The following is a 19364-nucleotide window of genomic DNA, read 5'->3' on the forward strand; positions in this document are numbered from 1 at the left end:
CCCACTTTATTTATAGAGCACATTTAAAAACAACAAAGTTTATGAAAGTGCTGTACAAGTCCCACAACATAATATAAAAAAAAAAAAAAAAAAAAAAATATATATATATATATATATATATATTTTTTTTTTTTTTTTTTTGCGAAGCTTCGAATTAAAATCGAAGCTCGGCCCCGAAGCTTCGATTGCCAAAAAAAGCTTCGAAGGTCAGCCCTAATATTTTCCTAACAGACTTAAAGTCTTTGATAAATAGTGGGTTCCACAGGGGGGACTTAGATCGCGAGGATTCAATGTCTAGCCAGATTCAAGTCAAGTCAAGAGTCAAGTCAAGTCAAGAGTTTTATTTGTCACGGCATATGAGTATACAATGAAATGCAGGTGGTCTTGCCCGCAACGATGTGCAATACAGTGGTACAACATATAATAGAATCCAATACAAAAAACATTGTGCAATAACAGGTAACAGGTAACAGGTAACATGGTGTGACATCTCGGTATCTGTACATAATTATTTACAGGGCATATAGGACATGCTAGGTAGCTTTGGTAGTGCAATACACTGTTACTGTTGCTAATACTAATTTAAAGTGGCCTTTCCTTTTGGCAGATTGATAGTGGGTCTGATCTGAACCAGCCGACAAGTACCCCTAAGGTGTGCTGCTAGTTGGTAATGTCTAATATTACGTAGGTCTAGACCCCCATCTTCACCATCCATCTGTAATTTGGCCATTTTCAGACGCGGTTTCTTCCCATTCCAAATGAATGAGCTTAGCCAGCCTTCTAGCACCTTGATAACCTTGTTTGTCAGCAGCACTGGAATCATTTGGAGAGGGTATAATAGTCTGGGGAGTACGTTCATTTTGACGAGGGCTATCCTACCCAGCCAGGAGATTGGTAAAGGGGCCCATCTAACTAAGTCTGCCCTTATGGTGTCTAAAAGGGGGGGAAAGTTGGCCTTAAACAATGTATCATAGGTGGGTGTCACAAATACTCCTAAATAAACAAAGCCGGAGGGCGACCAGCGAAATGGGAAGGGCTCGGGCAGAATCGGGATGGATTTAAGTGTCCCAAGTGGCATTGCTTCGGATTTGGAAAAGTAAATTTTGTACCCCAAGAAGGTTCCAAATGTGGAAATCATGCGGGTTAGACATGGAATGGAAGAGTCAGGTTTAGATATAAAGATCAGTACGTTGTCCGCGTAAAGTGATTTTGTGCTCCCTCTCGCCCACCCTAATACCTGAGACCGCGGCTGACTGCCTAATGGCCTGAGCGAGTGGTTATATGGCCATGTCAAATAGTAAAGGGCTAAGAGGGTCCCCCTGGGGGTTCCCCCGTTGTAGAGGAAAGTTGTTAGACATAAGCCCGTTAGTCAGAACCGCCGTCATCCGTGAGTTGTAAAGAACCTTGACCCAGTCAATAAAAGTGTTTCCTAGGCCAAATTCAGCAAGGGTTAGAAAAAAATACGGCCATTCTACACGGTCGAATGCCTTCTCCACGTCGAGAGACAGAACCACCGCGGGGTGGTCTATCTCACGAGTCATTTGGATGATATTAAGGAGCCATCTCATGTTGTCGGTAGAGTTCCTACCCTTAATAAAACCTGATCTTCGTTAATAATAAAAGGGAGCACTTTTTCTAGGCGCATGGACAGGATCTTGGAGAGACATTTTTGGTCCGAATTAAGTAGGGCTATAGGCCTATAGGAGGCGCACTTTTCAGGGCATTTACCCTTTTTAAGGAGAAGGCAAATATTAGCCTCCCGTAGGGACTGGGGTAATATCCCAACCTCAGAGGAATGATTAAGCATTGCCAGCAGGGGATCCAAGAGAATATGACCGAATTCCTTATAGAATTCGCATCCGAAACCATCCGGGCCCGGAGCCTTACCAAATGGCATACCCTTAAGGGCGCACAGAGCTTCTTCCTTCGTAATTGGGGCGTTAAGGAGCAAGTTCTGATCTTTCGATACCTTAGGGAGGTGCAAGTCAGCGAAAAAAGAGAGAGGGTCGTTCAGTCCTATAGAGTTGGGCATAGAAAGATGCAAACTCTTTATTAATAGTTTTGGTGTCAAAGGACCTGACCCCGTTTGAGTCCGAGATTGAGGCTATTACTTGGGTGTCAGCCCTCCTTTTTGCCAAGTTAGCTAGGCACCTGCCAGGCGTGTCACGTGTTCGTACATTCTCTGTCTGGCAAATTTAAGAGCGTATTCGGCGTCCTGGATCAGAAGAGTGTTTAACGCAGTTCTCGTGGCCGTAAGCTCTATAAGCACAGCCGGGGCTGGGTTTGAAACATGTTGATTCTCAAGGTCGGCTAGTTTGGATTCGAGAAGTTTGCATTGTTCATTTTTCTTGCGTTTCTTGGATGATACGTAAGACATAATCAGTCCGTGAGAAAAGACCTTGGATGTTTCCCAGAGCAGAGACGGGTTATCCGTAGAATGTGAGTTAATTGAGTAGAACATTTTAAATTCCGATTCGAAATAGGAGACAAACCTATCATCCTTGAGGAGGTATGGGTTAAGACGCCAACGTCTCGACAGCGCCCTCTCTTCTGACAAGGAGTAGACCAGATATATAGGGGCGTGATCCGATAAAACAATACTTCCGATTGTGCAGGATGATACTAGAAAGAGCTTAGAGGAAGGGATGAAGAAATAGTCTATTCTACTGTTGCTCTTATGTGGGCCGCTAAAAAAGGTGAACTTCAGTTCGGATGGGCAAAGGGTTCTCCAGACATCTGAGAATCCGATGTCTGTACATAGGGAGGAGAGCATCTTTGCTTACCTATAGGGGGAGCCAAACTGGGTGGGAGTTTGTCAAGAGACGGTATAAGGTGACAGTTAAAGTCTCCGCCCACAAAAGCATTCTCAGAGGCCAGGCCATTAAATTCAGTAAATACTTTGGATAGAAAGTCAGGGGAGTAGCCTGGGGGACAGTATACATTCATAAATGTCATTTCTTTACCCTTAAGAACCCTTTTGATAATCACATAGTGACCTTGGCTATCTAAAGAGGAAGTTATGAGTCTAAAGGGGAGATTTTTATTGATCAGTATGGCCACTCCCCTACTAAATGTAGAATAGTTTGTGGCGAAGACCTGTCCCACCCAACTCTTTTGGAGTTTGGCGGTGTTGTTGGGTCCCATATGGGTTTCTTGTAGTAAAGCAATAGAAACATTCTCCTTCTTTAAAAAGGTCAGAATCGCCTTCCTTTTCGCTAGTTTCTGAAGACCGCTAACATTCCAGGAGCAGAGCTTAAAGGTGACATGCATTATAAATGTCTTTTTTCAGTGTCTAGCATTGTATTATAGTAATAGGAGTTAGTATCAATGTGTTTGTGTCTCTAAATACCATATTGGCGGATTGCCGTCATTCAGGTCATTAATTTCCTGGCCCATTTTAATCAGGTCGTTCTGATTTGACTCGCATGGTGACGTCACGTGGCGAGGATGGAGCGGATAGTGATCGGATTGGCTCTGTGGTTGTAGCGCACCAAACAGGGTTTGACAGAGAGCGAGCGAGAGAGAGAGGGAGAATCAGATAGACCCTCGCGATAGAGCACACATACACACACGCGCGCCGCGCTGTCATCTCTCGGTCTGTCTCTCTCGGTCTGTCTCTCTCTCTCCCCCTCTTTATCTCTCTCTCTCTCGATTCGGGAGCATAAACGCCCCGTCTATAGCGCGAGGCACAGTGGAAGACTTCCTCAAACAGGAGAGGGAGAGAGAGAAAGAGAAGGGGACCTGCGTATCACAGACCACCTCCCCCCACCGGTCCAAGCGAGACCTAGCAACCGGGAAGGAGCAGCATATCCTGTGGAGAGGCTAAACCAGAGACTACAAGCACTGGATGACCTAACTGAAGACGAAGAGGAAGAGGAGGAGAACCACGCCCGACGACAGCACAGTACTCTACCGGACCAGGAGGTCCGGTACAGCCCAGGCTATACTCCCGCGGAGCTGCGCTACAGACCCCTGACTCTATACACGGGTGAGCACGACGCACGACCCGCACCGAGGAACAGCACCTGGACAAGCGGGCCATGGTACACTGCCGGTACCAGCCCATACCAAGGAGCGGGAGGAGACTCGCCTAGGAGGCCTCTCCCCCAACGCTCGCCGATGTATCCACAGTCAGCGTCATACATTGGCCCGCCTATGGTACCCGACTTCACCCAAGAGAACCGGGCCCAGTATACGGAACTCCGCATGTGTCTGGAGACCATGTTGGTGGATGTATTGGATGAACGCCATAAATACGCCATCCTACTGAAGCACTTAAAGGTACCCCGCGCACATAATATAGCGCTCGCCTACGCGACTTCCACCACCCCATACACAGCAGCGCTGGTAGCATTGGACCAGAGGTATGGGCGCATATGGGATTACGTGATCCAGGAGATCCGACACATCGACCGCTTACCCCCAGCAATAGACAATCGAGCACTGGACGACATGTCCATCAGAGTGCAGTCCCTGGTAGGGATGTTGGGAGCGCAGAGAGAGAAGGGGAGGCATGAACTTTACGCCAACTCAAATGTGGAAAGGATCTTGGAGAAGCTGCCGCCCGCTCGACAGGAGCGTTTTAGGCGACAGAGGGACCACCGAGACCCGAATGGCCCCGAACCGAACCTCCTCGATCTAGCAGACTTCCTGGCGAGAGAAGTCAGCAGCCTACGGCTAGACACATACGGACGGAGCACCCCTGGCTCCAGAGAAGGAACCAGACGACTAAATGATGGAAGAAGATCGGTGACTGTGATGCACCAATCGGAGTCAGTACCGAGCAGCAGGAGCCACAGTACCCCCTCCAGAACGGAGAAGTGGAAGATAGTGTGCCCCTACTGTGAGAAAGAACACTGGCTAGCGCAATGTGACTCCTTCCCCAAGCTGAACGCGGAGGAAGCAAGTCAATGGATAAAGTCCAACAAGCGCTGTTTTCGCTGTGCGCGCTCACACATGGCAGCCGAATGCCGCTTAAAGAAAAGGTGCACCAAGTGCGATGGAGCCCATCTGGACATACTTCACGACAGTAACAGACGGCGCCCTTCACCCGCACCATCCAGCAGCAAAGCGAGCGTCATGTACATCGATCCCGCCAGCAGCAGTGGAGCCCGAGTACTCCTAAAAGTAGTGCGTGTGACACTAAGCTACCAGAATAAAGTCCTGGACACTTACGCCGTCCTCGATGACGGGTCAGAGAAGACCCTTCTGCTCGCCTCCGCTGCGGCCCAGCTAGGGCTGCGGGGAAGCGAAACCCAAATGACAATTCGGACAATAAGACGAGATTTGAAGACGATAAAGGGCGAGAATGTCTCATTCTCTATCGCAGCAAGCGGCCAGCCTGAGCGACGGTACCAGATTACAGACGCTTTCACCAGCCAAGAAATAGGACTGTCGCGGTACACATACCCCGTCGCCAAGCTGATGGAGAAATATGCACATCTGCGCAAGTTACCGATCCCGCTCATAGACAATGCTATGCCGACCCTGTTGATAGGCTCCGACCATGCAGACCTCATTGTCCCGATAGACCGGGTTCATACCGGACCCCGAGGCTGTCCTGCAGCAGTCGAGACCCGTTTGGGATGGACTCTCCAAGGCCCGCTCGCCAAATCTCTCAACCGAAGTACAGCCACTAGATGTCTCCACTCCCGAGTCACGGAGGGAGAAACCGCACTCCTGCAACACGTAGAGCGGCTATGGACCTTGGAACAAATGCCCTTTAAGAACGGAAAGAAAGACATTCGCTCTAAAGATGACATTTACGCCATTCACCTCCTCGAGACAGGGACCAAGAGAGTCCCGGTCAACGGCGTGTTGAGATACGCCACGCCACTCCTGCGGCGAGAAGGAATGCCTACTTTCCACGCCAAGACAGACGCCACAGAACGGTACCTGCTGAACACGGAGCGGCGCTTAGCCAAGAACCCCGCCCAAGAGAGTGTATACCGCGCTGAGATTGAGAAGCTCATCACAGCGGGACACGTCACAAAGATGGACATTAAAGAGGCTGACCAGACCACTGAATCGTGGTACGTGCCTCACCACAAGGTCCATCACAACGGTAAAGACCGCATAGTATTTAACTGCAGCTACCAGATCGGATCCCAAAATCTGAATAAAGAGTTACTGCCCGGTCCCACACTCGGCCCCTCCCTACTCGGCGTTCTACTCCGCTTCCGCCAGGAAAAGGTGGCCATCAGCGGGGACATTAAAGGAATGTTCCTGCAGGTGAGATTAGTAGAGGCGGACAAGCCCCTGTTACGGTTCCTATGGAGAGAGAAGCCAGGAGATGAGCACCCAGCCATCTACCAATGGGAAGTCCTCCCCTTCGGAACGACGTGCAGCCCCTGCTGTGCTACATTTGCACTACAGAAACATGTAGCAGAGGACCCAGCAGCGGACGAAGAGGTCCGACACAGCGTAAAGAACAGCTTCTACGTAGACAACTGTCTACAAAGCCTTTCAACCCAGGAAGAAGCCGAGGCTCTCCTGATTAAACTCTGCGACTCATTGATCAAAGGCGGCTTTGATCTCAGGCAGTGGGCCAGCAGCGATCCGCAAGTACTGCGCAGCCTCTCCTCCGAGGACAAGGCAGCCAGCAGCGAGACCTGGATGGCTACAATCCCGGGAGAAGCCCAGGAGATGACCCTGGGATTGGTGTGGCGATTCAAAACAGATTCGCTTCACTACAGACACAAGCCCCTGACTACGGAGCAGGGAAGGCCGGCGGCGGCGCCGACCACCAGACGGAGTGTGTACACAACACTCGCCCGACAATATGACCCGCTAGGATGTATTCTACCGTACACCACCAGGGCAAAAATGATTGTACGAGCATTGTGGGACAAGGACCAGGGCTGGGACGACCCCATTCCCGCACACCTTGCATCCACCTGGAGAGAGTGGGAGATGGAGCTCCACTCACTCCCAGGCGTTAATATGCGCCGAAGCTACTTCCCAACCACGGTGAGGCCAGAGACATGTAAAATGGACTTACACGTCTTCAGTGACGCCTCAGAGGTCGCATACGGATCAGTAGCCTACTTGCGGGCCCAAGAGAAGGGGGGAGAGATCTACACAGCATTTGTCCTCGCCCGCTCGAGAATAGCCCCACGCAAGCAACAATCTATCCCACGTCTAGAGCTCTGCGCAGCCCTAGCCGGAGCGCACCTAGCCACGCTCATCCAACGTGAGCTCACCATACCGGTGTCTAGAACAATCCTGTGGTCAGATTCCACGACGGTACTCGCCTGGATCAAATCGGACTCATGCAAGTACAAAGTCTTCGTGGGAGTCAGAGTCACCGAGATTCAAGACTTAACCGAAGAGTTAACCGGAGAAACAGAGTGGCGCTACGTTGATACAAAACAGAACCCAGCTGACGTCATCACCCGGGGGATGCCCCTGGATGACCTCACCCGTCGCAATGTCTACAGTGACGGCCCCGCATTCCTAAGACTCCCGGAAGGACAGTGGCCCATGCCCACCCCGAGGGAAGCAAGTCCAGAGGAGGTGGAAAATAAGAAGTCTGTGTTCTGTGGATTGAGCACCGTAGCCTCCACCGACCCTAACATAGACGATTGCACGTCCATAGAGAGTGCACAACAAAGAACATTCATGCGGTACCACCCGGAGTGCAAGTCCCCCGCTGATATGTCAGCAGCTAACTACGAGGAAGCAGAATTGCTTCTACTGCAGCGAGCCCAGAGAGACTCGTTCCCCGATGAATTGGCCTGTCTACAGGGAGGAAAGACCGTCCCATCCGACAGCAGATTAATTCATCTGGCCCCCGAGAGCGACGCTCATACCCTCATCAGAGTGGGTGGTCGCCTACGCAGAGCCCCCAATCTACCGGATGACATTAAACACTACCTACCGTCTCTACAGACCCGCCAGAAGTGGGTAAAGGAGAGAGACAATTTGACAGAAGGAACAGTCGTCATGATTATTGATCAATCACTGCCCAGAGCTATGTGGCCGGCCGGCCGCGTAAGCAAAGTGATCACCGGTGCCGACGGCAAGGTCCGAGCAGCTGAAGTGCTCGTCCAGGGTCGCACTTACACCCGTCCCGTGGCGAGGCTCATAGAACTGCCTCGACTCCCAGACACAATCGATGATGACCATGACCCTATAACCCTATGACTTTGTGAAGTTGACTGACCCCTACAGCAAACCCTTATGTGTAAATAGACAACGTGATTAATCTGTCTCTGTTTAACTGATTAGGTCTGGGACCAATCAGGGGGTGGCTGTTGTGAAGGGCCAGATTAAACCGAATATATATATTTATTTATATATATATATTTAATTGTATTTGTATATTCTCTAATATTCCCTGATATCCCTTGTATATTCCTTGTACAATATGCATTGAATATCCATTCTAGCCTACTGAACATCCCATAATAGTCTCCATTCTACTATTGGTCGAGACCTTGGTGCCAGGCTGCCATACCCCTCAGACCCAGTTCAAACGTACCGCTCGACATGTACGAACAAGTCCTAGTTCCGCGTAGGAATCTGGCTACCGCACCACTAATGGGACTATTTGTTCATAGTGCGTATATATACTGCGCTACTAAAGTAGGACTTTCTTTTCAGTCCAGTTTCTTACCCTCCAATAGAGTCACAGACGTAAAGCCGCCCCCCGTGACGCCACGTGTGGGAGTAAGGCCAAGTTCGCCTACCATCGGTATTGAGACATCGTGTATATTAATATTTGAATAGTCATATTTGGCACTATATCGTCGAGTTGGACGTAGTCTATTAAGCTAATAATAGTCTGTTAATATATAGTGCTTCGTACGGTGAGAATACTACCGTAGTCAGTACCCCATCGTTTCGGGCAGAGAACTGGCTGCTTATCCAGGTGGTTGACCCCACGTGAAGCTGCACCCGAGGAGCCCCAGAGCCGACGAGCGAGTGGACCTGTATACCGGATTATTCTACCGACGACAGCCCGCCTTCCCAGGCACGGATTATGCTTTGTATACTTTGATTATTCCATGGATAAAGACCCCCGACACTGCCGTGTGTTGGAACCCCCCCCCCCTGGAGAGGACGCAAGGTGAGGAGACACTCTGCAAGACGAGGTCGCTTCACGTCTCTCCTCCGTGGACCGGAGGACGCCGGCCCACAAAGAGTCCACCTGCTTTCATCTGTGGTCCAAGGATCGCCGGCGCATTGAACGGCACTACAGTGGGTTCACCTGGGATACCCTTGGCCGGATGAGGCAGCCGGATTCTACCCCCCCCCCCCCTCCTACTCCTGTCGGCTTACAAGCGACCGGATTAACCCCCCCTAGTGTGTCCAGTATATAATCATTAAAGTATCATTGCTGTTATTCCTTAAACTATTCCAGGTCGTATATGTACCACCTGCGCCTTCAGAGATTGGACATTCTCTATTGATATACCGACGAATACTCTTGCCATAAAAGTGCATACTAATTTCCATTCATAAATGTGATTGATTTGATTAAGTGCTTGCTCTACACACCATCGCTGTGTAGAAATAAAGACCTATTTCTAATTCGTACATTTGTGTTGGATCCGTTTCATCTACGTGACAGTGTTCATCATAATATATTTATGCCGTGTACTGGGTGGCCGAATATTAAGTACAAAGGTAGTGGTAGTAAGTATCATATCTAGTAATACAGTCAGGGAATTGTACCCCTCAGTTACACCGTCTATCAACAATAATGCATCCACGGTGAATCGTATTTAAGTCAAGTAGCTACTGACTAGCGTTAGCTGACTAACGTTATCAAATGTCAATGCGGGGAAGACGAGCTAGGTCAGCTAGCTTAGCTTGATAACGTTACCGTGGCTAAAGTTGGTGCTATTCATAATCCAGCAATAATGGCTGCAGACCTGCAAGCAAAGTACAGCAAGTTCCAAGTGCCAAAGGATAAGAGTCTGAGGCGGAGTCTCAAAAGAGAATGTTGAATATTTATTTTGCATCGAAAATCACAATATAAACGGTAATACTAGCTACTAGCTAACAGAGGGTAGCGAGTGCAACACCGTCTAACGTCCGTGCGGATCATTGGAGTAGGGTATATCTGCAGTGCCGCAGCCCAATACTCATTGATTAATGATACTAATACTAATCTATACAATCACCTGTTGTTGAATAAATACCATTAATTTCTAGTTATTACTAAAAAACAGTATATATAAAACAGTATCTGTCAAAAAAAAATATAATTTATATAATAGTTTTTTTTTTGTTTTTTTATGTATGCACTGGTATCGGAGCAGTATCGGTATCGGCCGATACCCAAAGCTTAGGTATCGGAATCGGATCGGGAAGGAAAAAATGATCGGAACAACTCAACAAAATGTGCCCCTAAAAAATATTCTTTGTCCCTAAATTTCTCATTTACGGGCAAGTGTGCCCCTAGTGAAAAAGCTTAGCGTACAACCCTGCACAGTGCTCGCTCTCTCTCTCTCTCTCTCTGCCACTCGCAGACTGTGTGGATGACTGTCACTGAAATAACAGGCTGAAATCTTGAGGCTGGAAAATGATGCTTTTGAGTACTCCATTAGAAATATAAAACAATGATTTTTCTTTTTTTAAATAAACCTTACAGATGTCTTCCATAGACTCACAGGATTTGTGTAAAGTTGCCCAAATAGTGCTAGGAATAGCAATGCAGGTCCCCTTTAAAGCTCTCAAAGTTAGCCGTAGCCATAGCATATTAGGGGGTGTGTAGACAGGGCAGACCTAAAAAGGCCTGTGGGCACACCAAATTCACCTATTTTAACCACTAAGCATATGTACCTAGAGCCAGGGCCGCCTCAGGGGGTGTGCGAGAAGTGCGGTCGCACAGGGCCTCGCGGGAAGGGGGGCCTCGCACAATTCTTTATTTATTTTTTTTATTTTATTTTTTTTGCGAGGCCCCCCTTCCCGCGAGGCCTCCAATTACCTCCAGTACCAATTACCTTCGCGCACCTGAAGTGAGTTCCAAATCAGCTCGGTGGAGCCCTTATATACTCTGGTGTTCCGAACATTCTGTGTCGGGTCGTTTTGGGCTTACCACTAGCTGCTGCTTGTTTTCCTCCCGTGTTGTACCTCGTCTGTTTTCTCCAGGACGCCTATGGAAGTCGCCGCTGTTGCTTCTCTCTGCCATCCGTTGGATCAGTGCCTCGTTGCCCGCTTTGCGCAGTTGCGCCTTGGTGAGTTTGGAAACGTACTTTTTTGGATGCTCTGTTTTTTTCTCGCATTTTTCTGGACTCGGGACCAATCTGTTTTTTGTGTGTTTGGTAACACTGAAGATTAGTCGCTTGTGTTTGTACTGGACTCAGCTAAGGAGGACTGGACTGCCTTGTATTCCGTTCGCTCGTTTTGTTGACATTTTCTTTCTCTCTGTTCCTTCCAGAGTGGATCGTCAAGTAGCTGCAGAGCCGCAGAGTCAGAGGCGCAACGCCACAGTGCCGTCTCTGCTCTGAGACGAGCTGCATTTATTTTTTTGGAAATAAATACGCCCTGGTTTTTGGCTAACTCTGAACTACCTGTCTGTGCCGTGCTGTTGGAGTTGTTAACAAACCATAACATTACGACCCGACCATGTCGACCCCAGCCGACACAGACAGAGTTAGGGCAGCGTTGGCGGTCCAGATCCAGTTGACCAACGACCACACCCAACAGTTAGGTGTGGCTGCGGCTGCTGTGTAGGACCTCCGGGCCCAGGTCCAGCCTATTCAGGATTCTCTTGACACTCTGGCCACCCAGCAGACTACCCAGGGTAATCAGCAGGCTGAGATTCTGCACCAGCTACAGGCTCTCAGTGCAGCATTTAACACCCTGCTTTTAACCCCACCTGTGCCAGGAGTTCCAGCCAGATCACCACCCGCCGCCGCGACAGACCCCGCACCTCCCGACCTCGCACCTCGGGAGCCCCGTCTCTCCAACCCACGTTTGTTCGACGGTAACTTCGAGGAGTGTGCCACGTTCATCAAAAAACTGTGAGTTGGTTTTCATTCATCAACCCAGCCGATTTACGTCAGAGGGAGCCCGAGTAGCCTACATGACTAACCTGCTCACAGGCCGAGCAGCACAGTGGGTCACTGCTTCCTGGTCTATGAGGGCTGATTTTTGTTTCTCTTAACCAGACTTCGTGGCAGAGCTCCGAAGGGTTTTCCACCACCCAGCTCATGGCCAGGACCCGGGAGCTCGGTTGGGCACCTTCCGGCAGGGCAGTGGCAGTGTCACCGACTATGCGCTGGAGTTCAGACTAGCCGCGACCGAGAGCGGTTGGAATGATCGGGCGCTTCATCTCACCTTCCTGAAGGGGCTCAACGACGCGGTAAGGGACCAGCTCGCGACCCGAGAGGAGCCCGATTCTCTCGAGGGCCTAATCAGCCTCGCCATTCGCATCGACGGACGCCTCCGGGAGAGGAGGCGTGAGAGAGCACGACTGGGACCCTCAGAGGTTCCCCAGACCCCCCGTACTCGTGACTGTTCTGCTGACCGTCCTGCCCCCTCCGCGACTGGTGGCCCTTTTCCCTCCAGAGCTGTGACCAAGGAGGAACCCATGCAGCTGGGACGCACCCTCCTTAGCCCAGCCGAACGGGAGTCCAGGCTCAGGTCCGGCCTTTGTCTCTACTGCGGCCGGGATGGACACCGTATCTCCAATTGCCCTACCCGGCCAAAAGACCAGGCTCGCCGGGACCCTGGGAGATCCTGGTGAGCCGTTTTTCCTGTTCCCACACCCGTGCACCACCTAACCGTCTGACGAGCGTCACCCTAGCCTGGGCGGACCAACGGGCGACGGTGGGTGCACTCATTGACTCGGGTGCTGATGAGTTTCCTGGACGTTGAGTTTGCCACCCAGGCCAACATTCCACTTGAGGACCTCGAGAGGCCCTTGGAGGTTTTCGCGCTGGATCAGCACCGCCTGGCTGACATCACTCAACGCACCTGTCCTGTCCTCCTCACCATTCCTGGTAACCACGTTGAGAGACTCCAGTTCTTTATTACCAGATCCCCTCTTGTCCCCACATCGTCTGGTCCTCCGGCACCATCAGGGGGTGGAGCTCCTCCTGTCATGCCCAGTGTCTTCAGGCGGCGTCCAGTCCTTCGCCCCGGAGTTCCCCTTGTGTGCCGCCCCCGGACCTCTCAACTATTCCCCCCGAGTACCACGACCTCGGGGAGGTTTTCAGCAAGTCCCGGGCTCAGGCCCTTCCGCCTCACCGGCCTTACGACTGTGCCATCAACCTCCGCTCAGGGGCCCCCCTTCCCGGCAGCCGCCTCAACAGTCTGACCGTCCCTGAGAAGGCAGCAATGGATAAGTACATCTCTGAGTCCTTGGCTGCAGGCCTCATTCGGCCCTCATCCTCCCCGGTGGCGGCCGGTTTCTTTTTTGTTGGGAAGAAGGATGGAGACCTTCGGCCCTGCATTGACTATCGCCAACTCAACGAGATCACCATTAAGAACAACTATCCTCTTCCTCTCATGAACTCCACCTTCGAGCCCCTCACCCAGGCTACCGTCTTCACCAAGCTGGACCTCCGGAGTGCCTACCATCTGGTCCGTATCCGAGAGGGCGATGAATGGAAGACCGCCTTCAAGACTCCCAGGGGTCATTACGAGTATCTGGTGATGCCGTTCGGCCTCACCAACGCTCCGGCGGTATTCCAGGCGCTCATGAACGACGTCCTCCGTGACATGCTCGAGGAGTTTGTGGTGGTATACCTGGACGACATCCTCATCTTCTCCAAGACTCTCGAGGAACACGTCCAGCATGTCCGCCGTGTGCTGGAGTGCCTCCTCCACAATCGGCTCTTCGTTAAGGCTGAGAAGTGCCGTTTCCACTCCGACTCCGTCGATTATCTAGGCTTCATCGTGGAGAGCGGCCTGACTCGAGCCGACCCTCGCAAGATCCAGGCCGTGGAGGAGTGGCCGGAACCCACCTCTCGGAAAAAGCTACAGAGCTTCCTCGGGTTCGCAAACTTTTACCGGAGATTCATCCGGAACTACAGCCAGGTGGCGGAACCACTTACTAGGCTGACCTCTCCCTCCCTGCCGTTTGACTGGTCTCCAGCGGCCTGCGCTGCGTTCCGTTCCCTCAAGAAGAGGTTCACCACCGCCCCGGTCTTGCTCCACCCAGACCCCAAGAGGCAGTTTATTGTGGAGGTGGACGCCTCGGATACTGGACTAGGGGCTATCTTGTCTCAGCGGTCGGCGACAGACCAGAAGGTCCATCCGTGCGCTTTCTACTCACGTCGTTTCCTTCCTGCCGAGAGGAACTATGACATTGGCAATCGGGAGCTGCTGGCGGTAGTGGCTGCCTTGGAGGAGTGGCGTCATTGGCTGGAGGGGGCCGAGGAACCGTTCACCATTTGGACGGACCATAAGAACTTGACGTAGATCCGTGCATCCAAGCGCCTCAACGGCCGGCAGGCAAGGTGGGCCAGCTTCCTCAGTCGGTTCGACTTCTCGCTGACCTTTCGCCCTGGGTCCCGCAACACGAAGGCCGACTCTCTGTCCCGGATACACTCCAAGGGGGCTCCAACCACTGAGGATCCGACTCCCATCCTCCCAGACGCCAGGGTGGTGGGAGTGGTCACCTTGGGCATCGAAACCGTGGTCAGGCGTGCCCTACGTTTCCATCTCGCTCCCAGCAACGTACCTGTTCGTCGCCTCTTCGTCCCCGACTCAGTCCGGTCCCGGGTTCTCCAATGGGGCCATACAAGCCGGTTTGCCTGCCACCCCGGCGTTCATCGCACTTACTCCTTCCTGGCTCGTCGATTCTGGTGGCCCACCATGAGGAACGACGTCAAGGAGTTTGTTCTGGCCTGCACGGTCTGCGCCCGCAGCAAGACCTCCCACCAAGCACCCTCCGGGCTATTACAGCCACTTCCCATTCCGAGCCGCCCTTGGTCCCATGTGGCGTTGGATTTCGTCACGGGTCTTCCTTCGTCCCAGGGAAACACGTGCCTTCTGACTGTGGTGGATCGGTTCAGCAAGGGGGTTCACCTCGTGGCCCTTCCCAAGCTTCCCTCAGCTTCCGAGACAGCGGACCTCCTTACAAGCCACGTGTTCCGCCTCCATGGTTTCCCCCAGGACGTCGTCTCGGACCGGGGTCCCCAGTTCACTTCCCAGGTATGGCGGGCCTTTTGCAAGGGATTGGGGGCAACTGTCAGTCTTTCGTCTGGTTACCATCCCCAGACTAACGGACAAACAGAGAGGATGAACCAGAGCGTGGAGTCTGCTCTCCATTGTGTTGCCGCCGAGAGACCCGCTTCCTGGAGCCGGTTCCTCCCCTGGGTCGAGTACGCCATCAACTCCCTGGTCAGTTCCGCCACCGGCCTCTCGCCATTCGAGGTATCCCTGGCCTACCAACCCCCTCTTTTCCCTGCACAGGAGTCGGAAGTGGCAGTTCCCTCCGTGCAGGATCATCTCGACCGGTGTCGTCAGGTCTGGGAGATCACCAGGACTGCGCTGCTCCGGGCATCGGAGCGCGCCAGTCGGGGGGCTGACCGACGCCGGATCCCTGCGCCGACGTACCACCCTGGGCAGATGGTATGGTTGGCCGCCAAGGATCTTCCGCTTCGATCCTCGGCCAAGAAGCTTAACCCCCGGTTCGTCGGTCCTTTTGAGATCCAGAAGGTGCTCAGTCCCGCGGCGGTGAGTCTTAAGCTTCCTGCGTCCATGCGCATTCATCCCGTTTTCCATGTGTCCCGGGTTAAACCTGTCTCTCTCAGTCCCCTGATGCCTCCTGCTCCAGATCCGCCTCCTCCCGAGATGGTGGACGGACACCCCCAGTGGAAGGTCCGTCAGCTCATGGACGTCCGACGGCGGGGACGGGGGTTCCAGTACCTGGTGGACTGGGAGGGATACGGTCCGGAGGAACGGAGCTGGGTCTCCCGCCAGCTCATCATGGACCCCGCCCTGATCACCGACTTCCATCGGTCCCATCCTGGGAAGCCTAGGCCGGGCAGGTCGCCGGGTGGCTCCCATGGAGGGGGGGGTACTGTGAGGATTGGTCCGATTCCGCACGCTTCCAGGTACCAATTACCTTTGCGCACCTGAAGTGAGTTCCAAATCAGCTCGGTGGAGCCCTTATATACTCTGGTGTTCCGAACGTTCTGTGTCGGGTCGTTTTGGGCTTACCACTAGCTGCTGCTTGTTTTCCTCCCGTGTTGTACCTCGTCTGTTTTCTCCAGGACGCCTATGGAAGTCGCCGCTGTTGCTTCTCTCTGCCATCCGTTGGATCAGTGCCTCGTTGCCCGCTTTGCGCAGTTGCGCCTTGGTGAGTTTGTAAACGTACTTTTTTGGATGCTCTGTTTTTTTCTCGCATTTTTCTGGACTCGGGACCAATCTGTTTTTTGTGTGTTTGGTAACACTGAAGATTAGTCGCTTGTGTTTGTACTGGACTCAGCTAAGGAGGACTGGACTGCCTTGTATTCCGTTCGCTCGTTTTGTTGACATTTTCTCTCTCTCTGTTCCTTCCCGAGTGGATCGTCAAGTAGCTGCAGAGCCGCAGAGTCAGAGGCGCAACGCCACAGTGCCGTCTCTGCTCTGAGACGAGCTGCAGAGCCGCAGACAACTCTGCCCAAGAACATTCTCCCCTTGTGCTTTCTGTTGTTTTTCTCATCTCTGTTTTTTGGAAATAAATATGCCCTGGTTTTTGGCTAACTCTGAACTACCTGTCTGTGCCGTGCTGTTGGGGTTTTTAGCAAACCATAACATAGACATGCTCTATATCTCTCTCTAACACACAAAATGACATGCTCTCTCTCTATATTTCTCTCTCTTTCTAACACACATATACATGCTCTCTCTCTAACACACACACACAAACAGACATGCTCTCTCTCTATCTCTCTCTTTCTAACACACACAGACATGCTCTATCTATCTCTCTCTCTTCAATTCAAATGGGCTTTATTTCACATTCTTGTATTTCTCCCAGTAGGTATGGGAGTTTTGAGTTATTGTCCATGTTTTCAAAGTCTCTTTGGGTGTTTGCAATTTGTGGGAAGTATATGTCTTGGTATAGTGGGCAGGTTGTTAAGAAGTGGAGCTCGGTTTTCACCTCATCTTGTGTGCAGTGAGTCTGTCTTGGCTTGGGAGCCAGGTCTGTCTATGGCGGCCTTTCTCGATGGCTAGGCTGTGCTCGCTGAGTCTGTACCTAGTCAAGGATCTTCTTAGTATTGGGTCAGTCACAGTGCTCAGGTATTCTGCCACTGTGTACTCTCTGTTTAGGGCCAAATAGCATTTCAATTTGCTCTGGTTTTGGGTTGTTTCTTTCCAATGTCTCTCTCTCTCTCTCTCTCTCTCTCTCTCTCTCTCTCTCTCTCTCTCTCTCTCTCTGGCCTTGCTCTGGTGGAGGGTCAGGGGCATTGCCGGGTATGTGCAGCGATAACACTGTATATTGACTGTAGAACGAGAGCTCTCTCTCGCTCTCTCTCTTGCTATATGTTGACTGTATCATGCCCAGCCTCAGGCAGCGCTATTATTTAAGAATATGTTGACTGTATGAAAAAAAATATATATATATATTTATTATTTTTTATTATTTTTTACCTTTTAGGGGGGGGGGGGGGGGGGGGGCTCGCGTTTAAATCTCGCACAGGGCCTCGCATTTCTCCCAGGCGGCCCTGCCTAGAGCCATACATAAAACGGATATTTTCAGTAGCAGACATGTGTCCTGAGCAGTGATGCCACAGATTACTTGTAAAAGTAATATGATTACTGATTACTGATTACTCCTTTAAAAAGTAATCTTAGTTACTTTACTGATTACTTGATTATCAGAGTAACTTAGTTACTTTGAAAGTAACTAGGTTACGAAGTCGTCCCCCCTGCTGCTGCCACAACATAAGAATGACAAAAAAAATTTAGTAAAATGTACTCAATTTGAGTAAAATGTACTAATAGGGCAGGTATGCCTATCTTGCTATCTATAGATCTATAGATTTCACAAAAGATAAATGGTCAATAACACCACATGTAGGCTGATATGTAGCCTACCTTTGAGGCCTGCCCCATTCAGATATGGTTCTACGTTATTATTATTTATTATTGTGTGAATGAATGAATGAATGAATGAATGAATGAATGAATGAATGAATGAATGAATGAATGAATGAAAACTTTATTTAACAGATTGCAGAATGGGTACAATACAGTACGGCTCAATACACACAATTGTTAAGGGGATGCAGACCAGAGAAAGACGTTTGTCTTGTTTCCATCAGGGTCCCCCATTTTCAATTCATAGACATTTATGACATACACAACATACATGACATTTATGGCATAGGGACATACAGGTATTTAGTACTGATACATTTGTGACATAGGCGGTATTCAAATATACAGTACTGTTACCCCTAGATCATGACGGAGTATATACATATGATGGGGAGGGGACTGTACATTAGGAGGGGGTGGGTGGGTGGGAGGGAAATATATATACGGCGGGGAGGGAATATATATACTGCAGTGTTGTCAGTGTGCTACTGACAACCTACATACTGCAGTATGGTGTTCCATGTTCATGGAATAGTGCAATGCAAAATATGTTTAACTCAAAGGTGGAACATACTGTTTGGCTGGTTGTGCAGCTCCGAGTCCTGTAGAAGTCGATGGTCGTGCTGTGCAGCTGCTGTATATTCCATATGCGGTAGACAGTATTTTGTTTCCTCCGCAAAGTGAATGTTTTTTTCACCCGGCTTAACAAACGTTAAGTAGACTAGTGAACTTCCAGTGCTGCAAGAAAGCGTTACGAGCGCGAGCTTCTCCCTGCTAGCGCGCAGTTTAGGTCAGGCTGAAAATAACAATAACAGCCGCGCCCACCAGCATGGATCAACACGCGAGGTTACGTGCTCAGACACGCTTTGAAAACGTGACATGTGACGTCACTCCCAAAGAGAAGTAAACAGCTCTAAGCGTATTTTTGACTGTCGAAAACGAAATAAAATACTGCATTCCACCTGCATTATGAATTTATGATGAGATAGTAACGAAATAGTAATGCACAGCCACTTGGACAAGTAACTGCAATTAGATTACTGGCTTTTAAAGATTAACGCGTTAGATTACCATTTTCGCGGAAAAGTAATCAGATTACAATAACGCGTTACTTAGTAACGCGTTAGTGGCATCACTGGTCCTGAGCCATACATAAAACATACATAAAAAACATATAAAGGTGCGGGACCGGTGGGTCTTTCCCCAACAACACAGGGACTCACCATAGGGCCTAAAACACTAAAAACCTACCATAAGTAGATTACTCTCTCAGTGGCTGCTTGCCACACTCCCAAACATAAAAAAAAAAAAAAAAAAAAAGCCTCAAAACGTAGAGTAAATGGAAAAGTTCACATTAAACCTTATAAAAACAT

General features: G+C 50.5%; 1 protein-coding gene across 1 annotated transcript in view; it reads right to left on the bottom strand.

Annotated features, from left to right (window-relative positions):
• rin1b (Ras and Rab interactor 1b) overlaps positions 1 to 18687 on the bottom strand; it is a gene marked incomplete at its 3' end in the record, with an annotated part of 194846 nt that extends 176159 nt beyond the window's left edge. Inside the window, 1 exon segment of the mRNA XM_084312163.1 lies at positions 18566 to 18687.
• Between the last annotated feature and the right edge of the window lie 677 nt (positions 18688 to 19364).

The sequence above is a fragment of the Notolepis coatsorum genome (assembly GCF_963971535.1).
Source record: "Notolepis coatsorum genome assembly, chromosome: 4".
Classification (NCBI taxonomy): domain Eukaryota; kingdom Metazoa; phylum Chordata; class Actinopteri; order Aulopiformes; family Paralepididae; genus Notolepis; species Notolepis coatsorum.